This window comes from Rosa rugosa, chromosome 2, assembly GCF_958449725.1.
Source record: "Rosa rugosa chromosome 2, drRosRugo1.1, whole genome shotgun sequence".
NCBI lineage: Eukaryota > Viridiplantae > Streptophyta > Magnoliopsida > Rosales > Rosaceae > Rosa > Rosa rugosa.
This window is the reverse complement of record NC_084821.1, coordinates 48,864,774-48,880,827: the sequence shown is the minus strand read 5'-3', so window position 1 is coordinate 48,880,827 and position 16,054 is coordinate 48,864,774. Positions and strand designations below refer to the sequence as shown.

At 40.1% G+C, this 16,054-nt stretch overlaps 1 long non-coding RNA gene across 1 annotated transcript; it reads left to right on the top strand.

Annotated features, from left to right (window-relative positions):
* Window positions 1–5,239: 5,239 nt before the first annotated feature.
* On the top strand, window positions 5,240–7,248 carry LOC133734287 (uncharacterized). Its single transcript, XR_009858201.1, has 5 exons — window positions 5,240–5,603; window positions 6,056–6,110; window positions 6,533–6,699; window positions 6,815–6,878; window positions 7,124–7,248. It is a non-coding gene; the product is annotated as an uncharacterized LOC133734287 (long non-coding RNA).
* Window positions 7,249–16,054: the final 8,806 nt, after the last annotated feature.

Genomic DNA, 16,054 nt, shown 5'->3' with positions numbered 1-16,054 from the left:
CCGAGTGTGGGGAAATTGCTTCCTCATCGGCTACCATTGTTCCGGGCTCGGTCTCGGCGCCGGGCTCTGGCTGACGCTCGGTGAGTTCAGCGATGAAGTCAGCCACCGCCTGGCCCTTCATGGCGGTTCTTGGCTTGTAGTCTATGTCGAACTCGCTGAGCTCAATGGCCCACTTGCTGAGGCGCCCCGAGTGTTCAGGGTTCTGCATCACCTGCCTCAACGGCTGATTGGTTAACACATGGATCGTGTGAGCCTGGAAGTATTGGCGGAGGCGTCTGGCGGCAACGATAAGTGCGAGGACTAGTTGCTCCAAGGGAGGATACCTTGTTTCTACTCCGTTCATGCCTCTGCCGGCGTAGAACACTGGGAGCTCATCTTGGCCTTCCCGCCGGACAATGGCGCAACTTATCGCCGATGCCGAGACCGCTAGGTATATGAATAGTGTTTCGCCTTGCACAGGGACAGAAAGGAGAGGGACTGCCGCCAGGTATTCCTTCAGGCCCTGGAACGCCGCCTGACACTCTGGGTTCCAGTCGATGACCTTCTTGTGAGTTGTTTTGAGGAGTTTGAAGAATGGGGCACACTTGTCAGTGAGTCGAGAGATGAATCGAGAAAGGGCGGTTAACTTGCCCTGGAGGCATTGGACGTCCACCTTATACTCGGGGTCCGCCAGGTTAAGGATGGTCTGTACTTTGTCTGGGTTAGCCTCGATGCCTCGCTCGCTGACGATGTATCCCAGGAATTTGCTAGCGGTGACTGCAAAGAAACATTTTTCTGGGTTGAGGCGCATACCATAGGCCAAGAGAATGGTTACTATGATCCTGAGGTTTGCCACATGTCCGCTGGCCTTTATGCTCTTAACTAGCATGTCGTCCACGTAGACCTCGATGATTTTTCCCAGATGCTCAGCGAACATGGCGTTCATCAACCGTTGATAAGTTGCACCGGCGTTCTTCAGACCGAAAGGCATGACATTGTAGCAGTAGAGGCCTTTGTCAGTAGTGAAGGTGGTGCATTCCTGGTCGCCGGGGTGCATTTTGATCTGATTATATCCGGAAAAAGCGTCCATCATGCTGAGGAGCTCATGCCCGGCAGTTGAATCGACTAGCTGATCGATACGAGGTAGCGGGAAACTATCCTTCGGGCATGCCTTGTTGAGATTTTTGAAGTCGACACACATCCGCCACTTGCCGCTGGGCTTTTTAACCATTACCAAATTGGAGATCCACTGGGGATAGATGACTTGGCGGATGAATCCAATGTCTTGGAGTTTGGCAACCTCTTCTCCGATTGCCCGGTATTTTTTCTCATCAAAGGCCCTCCGTTTCTGCTTGATGGGATAAAAGGAGGGTTTGATGGTCAGCTTATGAGTGATAATGTCAGGAGAGAAACCTGGCATGTCCGCGTAGGACCATGCAAAAACGGCGGCGTTATCACGTAGGAATTGAGTGAGTTCTGCCTCCACTTCTGGGTCTAGTTGGGCCCCTATACAGACTGTTCGGTCAGGGTGCTCGTCTGAGATGCAGACAACCTTCAACGACGTGTCCGGGTTGACCGGTTCCTTCTTTACATATTTCTCCTCCTCATCCCTAGGATCCTCAAAGATGTTTGGTGGCGGTGCCACATTACCCACCGTCAGAATTTCATGGCAGCGCGTTGACCGCGCTATAGTCGTTGAATAACATTCTCGTGCCAGCTACTGGCTTCCCCTCACACAGCCCGTGCCGTTGGGCGTGGGGAACTTCATGAGAAGCATGTACCCGACAATGATGCACTTGAGCTTGTTAATCGCTGGTCGACCAATGATGGCGTTGTACGAACTGAAACAGTCGACGATAATGAATTCCGTATGTACCTCCGCCATGCATGGGCTAGTGCCAATAACCAGTCGCATGTAATCCGAACCCAGCGGTTGTGTGACGTCGCCGGAGAAGCTGAGCAGCGGCTCGTGATCCTGGAGTAGTTTCTTGTTCCGCTTGAGGTGGTTGTAGCATCCGCTGAAGATGACGTTGACAGCGGACCCGCTGTCCACCAAGATTCTCCCCACCGAGAATTTGCCAAGAATGGCGTCGACCAAGAATGGGTCGTCATGCGGTAGATGCACCCCGTGCTCCTCCTCCTCTGAGAAGGTAATAGGTTCCCAACCTGATTTTGGGAGCTTGGCGGACCTCTTGTAGCGGATGTTGCAGACCTCCTTCGGATGATTAGCGCGTGCATAACGCTTTCTTGCCCTGTGAGACATGCTGGTGATTGGAGCACCGCCGTCGATGGTGTTGATGCGGCCCAAGGTCTCAACGTTGGCAATTACTGGTGGTGGTTGGCGCACCTTGAACTGTTCCAACTTGCCGTCACGGTACAAGGTCTCAACGGCCGTTTTGAGAGCATTGCAGCTGTTGGTGTTGTGGCCGCTGTCCTCGTGGTATTTACACCACTTGCCGGTATTCCTAGGTTTGCCCGTCTTTGGGTACCTTGGAGGGGGTGGCGGCGGGATCTGATCCTTGCACTGATTGTAGATGTCTTCATATGAGGCCGTGAGGACCGTGAACACTGCGTACCGCTGCGAGGACTCTGCCTGCTTGTTGCGGTTATCCCCATGGGTTGGGCGGTTGCCCTTGTTGTAATTTTGGTCCTTCTGCCGCTTGTTCTGGTGGTGGCCCTGCTGCCGCTCCCTCTTCTTGTCAGTTGGCGGTGTTGAGGGGGTCTTGTTAGCGGTTTCCTGATGACTGGGGGATGGCCGTGATGATTTTGTTGGAGTTGCTGGTGGCGGTGGGGTTTCTCCATATGTAATGAATTCCGCCTGGGCGTGGATGACCGCCTCACTCATGATGTGGTCGTACGCCGCATTTGGGTGATTGTAGTTGAGGTGATAGAGGAATGGCCCCTTGAGAAGTCCCTGCTTGAAGGTCGCCGATGCCATTGTCTTGTCTAAGTCACGGCACTGAGACGCTGCCGCTCGCCACCTTGTGACGAAGGCCTTCAGTGATTCGTCCTCCCCCTGCTTGACGCTGAACAGCTGACTTGTATTGTGATGCCCGGCGGACAATAAGATGAACCGGGAGAGGAAAGCGTGCGATAGTGCATGGAATGAGCTGACAGACCCCGGCGGACACTCAAAGAACCAGTTCATTACCTCACCATCCAACGTTTCGCTGAACAAGTGCCACAAGGTGGCGTCGTCGAATCCCTTGTTGTTGGTGACTTTCTTGAAGGTGTCCATGTGGACGAAGGGATCAGACATTTCGCTGTAATGCGACATCTTTGGGGTTTTTGCAGACACTGGTCTGATAGCTTACAGAATCGCAGCGGTGAAGGGCCCAGGTCTGGAAGCGAAAAGTGGATTCTGAGTTAGCGCTGGGGCGCCCGACTCCGCCCGGATCAACCTCTGCTCCAGTTGGTGCATCCTTTCCAATATCTGGGCGGTTGCATCGTCGACGGAATCAGCCTGAATAATCCGCTGGGTCTGCTTGCGCCTCGGCGCGGGCGGATTGCCTTCAGTCCTCGCCCTAGCTTCCGAGCGGTTGGTGTGCGGGAGTGATTCCGCCTCCTGCTCTAACATTAGTTGGGGGATGGGCGGTGGTCCCATTCCCAACAACTCAGGTGGGTTCAGCGGTACCTGCATCTGTATGACCGGTCCTGGTACCAATGTGCCGGTGCCGGGTCGACTACGCCTGGTGCTACGTGACTGCTCGCTCTGTGCTGGGCGGGCGGTGGCCTCCAGCGTCCTCTTTAGTTCCTCAAAACGTGTCATGAGCGTAGCCACCTGTCTTTGGGTTTCAGCTTTTTCCTTGCGCTCCTCCTCACGTTCTCTGTTTGCCTTATGAAGATCCGCCAGTGCTAGCTCGTACATAGTGACGAGATCTTGGCCCGGCGGGCGGCTGCTGCTTGGGTTTGCCTCACCACCGGGGTTGTGAATAGTGCGCGGTTAACGCCTACCGCTGGGTCGGAGGGTTGGGAGATGGCGGACTGGTCCGTCTGTTCCTCAACGTTTCCTCCGCTACCGTTAGTCATGGTGGATGTGGTGGGATGACCTTTTGTTCAAGGATTCCCACAGACGGCGCCAATGTTAATGTCTAAAAGTCCGGCGGTAGCTGAACCTTTGTTAACGCTGATCCGGTGAGCGGATCGATACTTGTGGTGCTCTCAAAGTCTCCGCTACCTGTCAAGTAAAATACAAAGGGCGTCAGAGGGAGACCGCGTTGCGCGGTCTTCAACTCTCTGATGCCTAAGTTAGTCAATGTATTTATGTTGACAAAGTAACAGTAGGTAAGTATTGAATGCGTAATTAATGAGGAGAGAGGAGAGAACCTTTTATAGGTGAGGAGGAGGCTGACCTCCTCCTTGTTTTCGATGTGGGACTGATATGCTTCAGTTCCCAGTTTCAGAAGCTTCTGATGCAATCTTGGCGCGACGCGTGGCGGCGCGTCGGGGGCGATCTGGAGGTGATCCGACGCTGAGGCTGTAGCCCGCCTGGCGGTGTGTCTGCATGTCATTCCTTTGGTTGGAATTAGTACCTTTGGCGGTACAATGAGCGTGGCCCATTATAGCTAATTATGCTTGCAAATGTACATGTATGTACATTATCTTTTCTGAAAGGAAATACAAAATTTTATCTTAGATCTAAAAGAATTTAATAGAAAGCCAAGCTGGAAAGTATTAAGATTGAGATGATGATGTGGCACATGCCAAATCATTTGGTATAGATTTTTTGTATAATTTTTTGGGATCTTAAGCATTTTCCTTTCAGCATTTATCTAATTTTCTCTTCAGTTTTTAATATTCTTTGCAGTCATGGAGATAGTGTTTGCGTGTAGGGACTTGGGTTTCACCAAAACCGAAGTTACTACACACTCTAAATCAATCACAACACTTGATTTCACACATCCAAGCCTTTGTTCTTCTTTGTTCTTGAGTTTTGTGGATGTGTATGGCGTTTTGGGTTGTAAAACCGAAAATCCCATACCTTGAAGCAATTATCTCATCATTTGACATCTTCGAGAGCTAGGTGGAAGGTTGGGTAGTTCTTCTCTTTTTCTCTCCTTCTCTCTTTAATTTGATGTCATGGCTTGTATTTGTAATAACATGTGTTGTGAGTAGTTGGATTTGAGGCTAGGGACTTATGTGCAAATAATGTAAATTTTCATGTGGTTTGATGTTTATGCATGTTTTGAATCTTTTGGCTACTATACTTTCATGTATCTTAAGTGTGTTTATAGATTTATCACCTATAAGCATGCACTACTACAGAAATGGGTTTCGTAGACACCGGCCCAAACTAAACAATGACGCATTTTTTAACCAACGTCCTTGTAACCCAATAAGGACGCTTAAAATTTTGAACAGCACGGCCCTTAGCTATAATGATAAATGTTTAGAATCCTTCTCTCCTTTCGAGACGTGAACAAAATAAACAAAGAAAACTGAAGAGCCCCTTCTGCTCTCCACTTCGTCTTCTCCGGTTCTCTCTCTCGATCGAGTGAGAGCTGTATTCATGAAATCACCGCCGATTCCTAGATCAGCGACCATTCAACATCGAATCCCTTGTCATCTCCGTGTATGCATAAAACCTTCTCTTCTGCACACACATGCTGCCAAATCCCCTGTTTGTTTCTGGCAAGATCTTGTCCCTCGCCCTCCGCCGTTTCTCTTTCTAGGATTTATTTTTTCTTTTTCTTCTTTTCTGGAAATCTTTCGATCTGTGTGAAGTCACTACTGAATTGTTCTTTCTTTTTTTTTTTTTTCTAGGGTTATATTTTCTTTTTTGGTTTTGTGACTAATTTTGTTTGATTGATATCTGCAATATCGTTTTTTCTTTATTTTGGTTCTAAGTGTGAAGTGGTTTGAATGGGCATAAGAATCTTCTAGAGAAACTAATCTGGGATCCAACCAGATCTGAGAGCTTTGGTGCTTCAAAAATTTTAGATATTATTTTAAATGAGTTTGCAGATTTTGAATTAGGGATTTAAGTTTTTGGTTGAGAAAAAGTTCATGGTCGGTGATGTGAATGAATTGAGACACCTACATCTGCTAAACTTGTTTTCTGTCGTTTCCGTGGCAGGTTTCAGCTAGAGCAAATGGAGCAGCAACTTGAAAAAATTCTTGATTCTGTACAGGTATTTGTTAAATATGTTCTTTCAGGGTGTGTATTTGATAGCTACAACATAATCTTGTTGTGTAATGTTTTTTGCTTCTCTGTTCCCTGTTTTCATATGTGATTATCCCAATCCTTATAGTAGATACAGGTTGAGGATATGATTTCAATGTTATTGGGAAATTAATCAAGACTTATCACTATCAATATGATCAAATGTCCTAAGAATTAGGAAATTAGACTGTCAGAAACTTGCTTTCATATAGGTGTAATCTCTTATTGAAATATAAAATTCTGAGTTGCACCTTGTTTCGTTGAGCCATTGTCATATTTCCATCTTGTTGCAGTGATTTCTTCTACAAATATGTATGAGTGGTTTTCCTCTCACTATTCAAGAATTTTGTATTTGCGATTCATGTTATTTAAACTGGTGTTTGGGAACAGGTTGATTCAAAGAAGTTTCGAATGCTGGCAAATTGGCAGCGGGATTTCACCATGGAAAACATATTGATGCAGCTGAAGAAGGAAATGACAGCCTCACACATACTTAAAATACCAGCTGCTGAAACTTGTTAGATATTCTACGTACTAATATTAGGCTTCAGACTCAGGTTTGTTTTACTGTATAATCTTGAGTATCCTTATAATTTAAAGTTCGAGACCAAGTAAAGGTAGCTTTTCTGTTCTTTATTTAATCATTGTTTTTTTTTTTTTTTTACTGGGCAGAACACATGCTCAACTTAAGTTGCTAGTAGCTGCTGGCATGTTTAAATGTTAAAGTTTTTAACAGGTAAAGTAAGGAATGTTTGTATTTTGATTATGGCTTATTGGTTTACTCTACAAGTAAGGAATGTTGCGTGGTTCTGCATGATTTAGATGCTTGTTTGTTTTGATGTGGACATCCATATGTGGTTGCAATGTTGCATCTATTAAGTTTTGGATTAGGATGCTGCTATGTAGTATGTTTTGTAATTTAATCGATTAATAGTAGTGTTATATTGCTCAGTTGCACTAATGTAAAACTTTTGATATCAGGTTGAGGACTATCAAAAGAAAGATCAAAAGGCCAATAAAGTACATTAACTACCGGGATTATACACGGTAATTACTTTTGCTTATGTCCTAAGTTTGGGATCATAGAGATTACATTTCGAAATATGACTGCTTTACAAGGGCAAATCACATAGTTCCAGATGGAACTTTGTTTTGCTTCTTTCTTTTGCCTCTGCCAAAATTCATGATTTGCCTTAAGAAAATCTGTCTTAGTTATTATGGTATAGGTGATATGTGGGCTGAGTTTCAAATAAGTTTATAGCTTAGAAAATGGAATCAATAATACCGTGGCTGGACAGTATCACTGCACAAAAGAGAAACTGTAATGCATTATTTTTAGTTTTGATTTGTTTATTTTGTTTAACTTTTCACCACTCAATTTTTTAACCTCATTCAAGTGTGACTACTATATCGCTATAATGGTGGAATGCTGAAATTACTTTGCTATTTCTATTCTCAGAGAGCTCAAGCTAAAAATGAATTCCAGCTATAACTATAGTAATCAGTAATCACCCTTCACAGAAATATTAGTTGAGTAATGCTTTAAAACATGATGATACCACAGTTATTTCGTTCACTTCTTATTTTCTAATTTGGACTTTCTGGAGCAAATACTGAATTGTGTTAGATAGTTGGGACAGTAGGATAGTTAATTAGCTGAGGAGAGATTCATGAAATGGGGTTAAGTTCCAGCTTTAAGCAATATCCATGTTTTATGTCTATTCTGTGGTCATTTTGTGAAGATACATAATTTAGAGTATGTTTCCTTGACCTGCATGTAGATGATTATCTCCTATGTTTAACATAAAAGTTTCTTAAGCTAACAATGCACTAATTATAGTGATCATGATTTTATTGCGTTTGAGAATTCTAAGAAAAGGTATTGCAGCACTTCTGTTGATCATGTAAGTACAGAATAATAAGCAAGCATATGTTGAATATATGAAGATTAGCAATTGATCATTTACTGATGTTAAGCTTAGTGCTTAGTGCTTGTCCATGTTAATAAATGGTTTGCATTTGCTGATGTTAGTGCTTGTATCCAACTTTGTTTGATTTCTCTTAAACTAGACTGTTCATTTCTATGCACTAGGTAGACAGTTCTGAATAATTGCTGATATATTTTATTTATAATGTCCAGAGTCCTTCAATCATGGAGTACAAAGCTCTGGGTTAAATGTGAGCATCATTATATGTGTATCTGATTCATTATGTGTGTGTGTTATATCTATTATGCAGGTCTTATCACTGACAACTTGTAGTGCAGTAAGCTAAGCCTTAAACATACCATACATGCTAACTAAGAAACTTTTCTCTGTGAATAACTGCATTTTACTTCAAATTTTACAATCATTATCTCTTATTGTTTTTACTTTTGAAAATCCTTTTGGTGCAGGTTATTCACTACTGTCATGTTTCTTCAAACTGTATCAAAGGTGAGTCAAAGCTTTTGCATTCTATTTTTTTTTTTCCAGTGTTGTATTGTAGCAGATTTGAGATGTGTCATTAAGTTGGGCCTCTGATTTCTGTTAAATGTTTGGCATTTTGTTATATCTATCAAGTAGTGGATGAAGATATTGGAGATGATGAAACCAAGTTTTGTGCCTCTATAGTCATCTAAGATCACATAGGATATCAACATGTAATAAGGAATTATTTAGTTGGTTTTAATTGTAGCTTAGTTAACTATTGTCATCTAGGATTAGATAAGATTAGAAATTAGTTACTAGAATGTGCTTGTAGTCAAGTATATTGTAATGAGTAATAGATACAATGACATTTGTTTTGGGATTGTAATTATTTGTATGTAAATGTCTTCTTTTTGTTTCAAGGACATTTTTTTTTTGTGTTCTATAATAGATATAAGGACGTTTTTTTAGCGTCCTAGTATACATTAGATGACCCTTTTATCCGATTTAAGGACACTTAAAAAGTGTCCTAATATACATTAGAGGACACTCTTCTAATGTCCTTAAAGACATTAGAGGACGCTTTTTAAGTGTCCTTAAAGACATTAGATGACGTTTTTTTTTAGATTAGATGACGTTTTTCTGGCGTCCTTATAAACATTAGAGGACGTTTTTTGAACGTCCTTATAAGTGACTTACAATGACTCCTTGATAGATGACGTTTTTTTTGCATGTCATCTAAAGTTTTCAATGACGTTTTTCGAACGTCCTAAAATGCTTTTTTTTTAGTAGTGATGCTTTAGGAAATTAATGAATCGGAAACATGAACTTGATAAACTCTTGATTCCGTGAGCATGTGTAGCTAAATAGGTGGCGGCTTAGCTTATTCCTACGGGAAGAACTAAGTTGCTTGAATTTCTTACCTTGAAATTAAAGCATAATGTTGTGAGTTTAGGTTCTGGAAGAATTTAGGCTCACGGCATCATAGGCCATTTAGGATCCGGAAGATTTGAATGGTATAAAGGTTGTGTAATTTAGCTTTGTTTCAAAAGAGATTGTTAAATTGCATGACTAGTTGGTTTCTTGGTAGCTTCATCAAAGCACTAAGGGAAAATTTATCAAAGCATGTTGTCATTTGAAAATGGGTTACATTATATGCATGAGGGAGGCTAGGTGCAAAACCTATGCTCCTATTTATCTCATTGATTAAAATCTCTATTTTATTTTATTTTATTTGTTTAGTTTATTTTTGTGCAACTTATTTTTACTTTATAGAAATTAAAATCAACAAAGCCGATTCACCACTTTACCATTGTAAATATTATTATTGATAGTTTTGGCTTCTAAAGGGCCGAGACTATTAATTTGTAAAAAGATAGACTCGCATGTGTTTTCTAGGTTTTATTTTCGCGGTAATCTAGCTTAGGGTAGAGTTACTCAATCCCTTAGGTACGATACTCTTACTTTTCTCCTTTACTAAAACTTGACCTCCTAATCTTGGGAGTAGGTAACATCACACAAATTTGCACATATTTTCATATTCGTGATGTTCCCAACACATGGCATTTCTCACATTGCTGCTCCACCGTCACCGAAACAACCGGTGAAAAATCAAACATCCTAAATCACATGGATCTTCTGAACCGGATCCTTTCTCAGCACTGCTCCTTGATTAACCCGAACGAAGTCCCCCAAAGCCTGTCCGATTAGGGTAAGGGCTTTCTCATTCCGTATCGCAATCTGCAACCCTTTCACAGCCACCCATACCTCAAAGAGATGCAGCAAGCCTCATCGAGGGCAAAGATTCCTTCATAGTTCACTAGCAACAACATGGGGTTGTTGTAGAACCAAGGACCCCCAGAGAGTACTTGATTCTTCACCTCCATCTCCTTAAATTGGAAGACAAAGATGTCCTCCTCCTGTTGCCGGATCAGAACTCTCTCCTTCAATCCCCAAATATTGGAGATCGTCGCCAAGAACGATGGAAGCACTACCACCTTCTTAGACAGAAGTCGGCCACAGAGATTAAAAAAAAAAAAAATCGTGGACAGCATCCTCTCCACCAACCAGACTCACCACGGCCTCCTTTGACAGTGAAGGAGACACCGTCGCCATCTTCTTATGGTACTCGATCAGTTGAACAACTAAGGCAGAGAAACCCTAGTAGAGCAAAGTTGACTTTTAGTGTGTATTAAGGTTTATTCCATCTTATTTCAGAAACCCGTTTAATAAAATAACAAACAGTACTTTGTTGTTTTACAAACAAAAAAACTATATCTAGCACTTTTTATTTTGTAAATTCATTTCTTAAAAGCAACCTACCAATCGTGTTTAACATCTAATTCCATATTTGAAAAACAAAAAATTATTTTACAAAACGTTACCAAATGCGATATATATAAGCTTTCTCGTATTATCTATAAAAATTCACATGGTTTCAATATTCCATTCTAAATTGTCTTATATAAGAATTTAACCACTTGATCAACATCAGAATCCATCAATTTAGACTTTTCCGGTCAATGTTGGTAAAATATAAGTAAAAATAATGACAGCAAGTTTCAAAGTTCGTAAGGAAAGTGCTTAAAATCACAAACGTTATTAACAGTGTTGACAAACAAATGATGGTCAACCTTCATTATCCATATAGTATGTCATGGTCAATATTATAATCAGTAAAGTATGAGTCAGGGTATTTTTTTGCAAACCAAGTGAATGATGATGATGTATCTAAGATATATTTAACTTGATTAGAAAATCTTTAATTAGTATCTTAATATATAAGGCATTTATTTCTTATCTAATTTTTGTGCGTTCTTCTTTATTTTATTTTTTGGCATAATTGCTAAAATACACCCTAAGTTTGACAATAATTGTCAATTTACACCCCCAGCTTTCAATTGAGAAAACTAACCCCCTGAACTTGGCAAAAACTGCCAATTTGCACCCCTCCGTCAAATTCAACGTTTTCCATCCAAATATGAGGGTTAATATAGTCAATTTATATTTATTTCTTTGAATGATTAAAATATATGAAAAAAAATTGTTTAGAGGAAGATTCATGTCATTCTATCTACTTATTTATTTATTTTGTACAATTTCATCTACATTTACTCATTCACTTCACGATATTATTTATTTATTTTTATTTTTTTGTAAAATAATGCCTACATTATATTATTTCAATAAGAAAAATTCAATGGAAAAATAAAAATTTAGCTTGGTTTATCTTTGCTTTGCCATCCTTTTTTTTTTTTTTTTTAGTTGAAAAGGTCACACTTTTATAAATTTCAGCAAGCAGTACAATAACGACTTGCCCATAGGGCCGTCATAAGAAGCCATTACATAGAGCACACTATACTAGCACACCCTTCACACGAGCATACTACTCAGCACACCCACCTTTTTTGATGAAGCGCAAAATCAAGAAAACACAGTTGCCCCAAGAACAAATAAAAATAACCAAGAAGCAACATGTCCCTTGTCGATCTCTTCCACTCAATAAAAGAAAAAGGACTTAACATCCTTTTGTAAAAAAGAATGCAGGCCCAAAACTAAACCAAAAATTAAACAATTAGGAACCAAGAAGGCCCAAAACCACCCCCTAGAAAGGCCAAAACCCCAACCTGGGGCCCAGGAACTACAACCCAGGAGAACCCTAGCAAACATGACGAACGCAGCCCCTGCCATGCCGCCAAGCTCAACCCCTGCAACGCCGTCGCCACAGGTCACCCCTCTGTCGCCGATACCAGCAGCACTTCTGTCTATATAACCGGCAATAGCAATGCCACCGCAAAACCAGACCCTACCTTGGTCGTCTTCCATAGCAGCACCTCTCCCACCAGTACTCAACACTATCAAAACCCCACGCAGAACCTGATCCCAGCCTTCAGCGTCGACATCCGATCGGGACATCAACCCAATGCAATCACTGTAATATCAGCAACAACATATAAGAACTAGTTTTATATATTGTGTGTATTCAGCACTGGTAGCAAGCTTTTCAGAACTCAAGGTTTTGGTACAATGCAGTTTACTTACATTTGTATATATATATATGTGTATATTAATTGATCGAGTTAATACATATATATTTATGTGTAGGTATTTATCTGTTAGAAATTAATTCAACAGTATGATGATTAAGACAGATTGGATTAGGACAAGTGGTTATTTTGACAGTTCCTTGATGGAAGGAACTGTCATGTAACTGCACAAGTCAGTTTATAAAACTGAGACTTCCAATGTTTTGATCCCTGCTAGAACACAGCAATATTCTCATTTTGATTTGTCCCATCAAGCAAACTAGAGAAGATATAGTGTGGATCTAGGAGAAGATCGAAATGAATTCCAACACCAATCAACCAAGTTAGTTTCCAAAACTGCATTTCGTTGATTACATTTGATCTAACATCTGTGCTAGTTTTCTTAGATTACAAGTTTCTGTATTAATTTTATCTTACAATTGGTATCAGAGCAGCTATGCTCAGATTTAGATCAATGCATATTTGTTGTGATTAGTATTCTGGGACTCGATATGCACATAAACAAAATTGCAAATAGATTATAAATCATGTTGTATATTCTATGTCATATAATTGTTGAATTTTTAACATGCTTAATGATAATTACTTGATTTTGATCATATCTGGATGTTCTTGTTGATTATACTGAATTCAATATCTACTGCATATTTCATAAAACACATAATGCTACCTCAGTAGCCATGTTCATATTGATATATGCAATAGATTAAGCAATATTCTTTCAAATGAACTCTGCACATATATACTCGATACTAACAAATTAGTTGAAGTATATGTATAGGCATACAATTCAGAAAGAATTATCAAGAAAACCTGAAAGTTTAGAATAAGATTTGACTTCCAAAGCAGTTAAATACTTTGAACTAAGTTTTCTGGTTTGACATGCATATAAACCAGATAATAGACTTTCATGCATTTCATTGGAGATAAGTGTATCACAAATGATACCAACATCTTGAAAATGATACATGCACATTTATCTGCTTATATGACATTCATTAAATGTTTTTTCATAGGAATTAACATTGGGATGTGCATATATGATTTTCTGGTATAGAGTGGAACTGGAACTATATACATATATGCAAATAAGGATATGAATGACTGACTTAAGTTGAAAACTTCATTCCAGCAATGCATTTTCCCATGAGCATCAATCAAATTGAATTGCTCAATGGACTGAACTTCAAGAAATGGAAGGGAGATATAGAACTCAACCTGGGCATTCTGGACTTTGACCATGTGCTTAAGGAAGATCCACCTGCTGAGTTACCTGCAACAGCGACCAAGGAAGCAAGAGACAGGTATCAACAATGGCACAAGCACAACAGGATGGCATTGATTTGCATCAAGAAGAGTATGACTGATGCAGTCAAGGGAGGCATACCAGATTCTGAGTTTGCAAAAGTCTACTTCAATTCAATTGCTGAGAAGTATAGGGTTTCTGACAAGGCTGAAATTAGCACACTCATGAATGCACTGACTGGGATGAATTACAATGGACATGGAAGCATTAGAGAGTACATTATGAAAGGGATTGACATTGCAGGAAAGCTGAAGGGCCTGAATATGAACATTGATGATCCTTTTCTGGTGCATATGTTGCTGAATTCATTCCCTGATCAATATAGCCATCTGAAAAGCCTCTATAACACACAGAAAGAAAAATGGAGTCTTAATGAACTGATTTCCATTTGTGTGCAGGAAGAAGATGAAATGATCAAAAGGGGAAAGGCAGTGAGCATCAACTACATTGCCAAGCCAAAGAATAAGAAAAACTTTGGCAACAAGAACTTTAAGGGTAGTTCTTCAAAATCTGGTATGAAGACTGATCTGAATAAAAACAAGTCTCTCAACAAAAATGGTCCAATGAAATGTTTCTTTTGCAAGAAAACAGGTCATTTCAAGAAGGACTGTGAGGGTTTCAAAAATTGGCTGAACAAGAAAGGTACTTTTTTGTTAAAATCAATTTTCACTTTAGAGTCTCATGCATATGTTAGTAGAAATTCATGGTGGTTTGACACTGGTTCACCCATACATATTGTAAATTCTCTGCAGGGATTATCAAGCCAAATAATCCCAAAGAAGAATGAAACAAGGGTGGCAGTTCAAGCTGTAGGAAATGTCAAATTAGTATTTAGGAATAAGTATGTTCTGGTATTAGATAATGTGTATTGTATTCCCTCAATAAAGAGAAACCTAATATCTGGTTCTCAATTTGTAATGGATGATGTTTTCAGCTTTTCAAGTAATAATAGGTCTATGTATTTCTTTAAAAATTCATCTTGTTTTGGTGATGCTACTTTGATAGATGGTTACTGGCATGTGAATTGCATAAATGCAGCTATTCAAAATCATCAAGTTTTCAATATTTCAAAAACTGTTGGTGTTAAGAGAAAGCATAAACAGCATGTATCTTCATTTCTTTGGCACAAAAGGCTAGGACATGTTTCAAAACAAAGGCTGCATGAATTAGTGAAACAAGAAATTTTGCCTGCATTAGACTTTGGTGATTTTGAAACCTGTGTGGACTGTTTAAAAGGAAAGATGACAAGTCAAAGAAATTTCAGTTCCAAAAGATCTGCAAACTTGCTTGAACTAATCCACACGGATGTTTGTGGTCCATTTCCTGTCAATACCATTTGTGGAAATTCCTATTTTGTGACCTTCATTGATGATTTTTCAAGATATTGCTTTGTGTATTTAATTTCTGAAAAATCACAAGTACTTGATGTTTTTAAAATCTTCAAGACTGAAGTAGAGAGACAAACAGAAAGACTTATTAAAGTCATGAGGTCAGATAGAGGAGGTGAGTACTATGGGAAATATTCGGAAAAAGGGCAACATAAAGGATCCTTTGCTACATATCTAGAGCAGTGTGGCATTGTTGCTCAATATACCACCCCATATACACCACACCAGAATGGTGTATCTGAAAGAAGAAACAGAACACTAATGAACATGGTTAGAAGCATGTTCTGCAGATCAGGATTACCAAGGTTCTTATGGGGAGAGGCTTTGAAAACAGCAAACTACATCTGCAATAGAACACCTAGCAAGGCAGTCAACAATACCCCATTTGAAAACTGGTGTGGATATAAACCGAGCCTCAATCACTTTCATGTTTGGGGCTGCAAGCTGGCAGAAGCAAGAATTTACAATGGAGAAAATGACAAGCTTGAATCAAAATCAATAAGTGCATATTTTATTGGTTATTCAGAAAAGTCTAAGGGATTCAAGTTTTACTGTCATTCAAGGCACAACAGAATTTTTGAAACACATAGAGCAACATTTTTTGATGAAGTCTTTGACCAAAATGAAGGTGTGATTGCTGGAGAAAATGAGGATCAGCAATATCATAACATGGAAGAATGGTTTGTATTTCCAGAAATAATGCAGACAGAAAATAATTCAAATGCAGTAGCTATGTTTCAAGAGCCAATCATTGAAAATCAAAC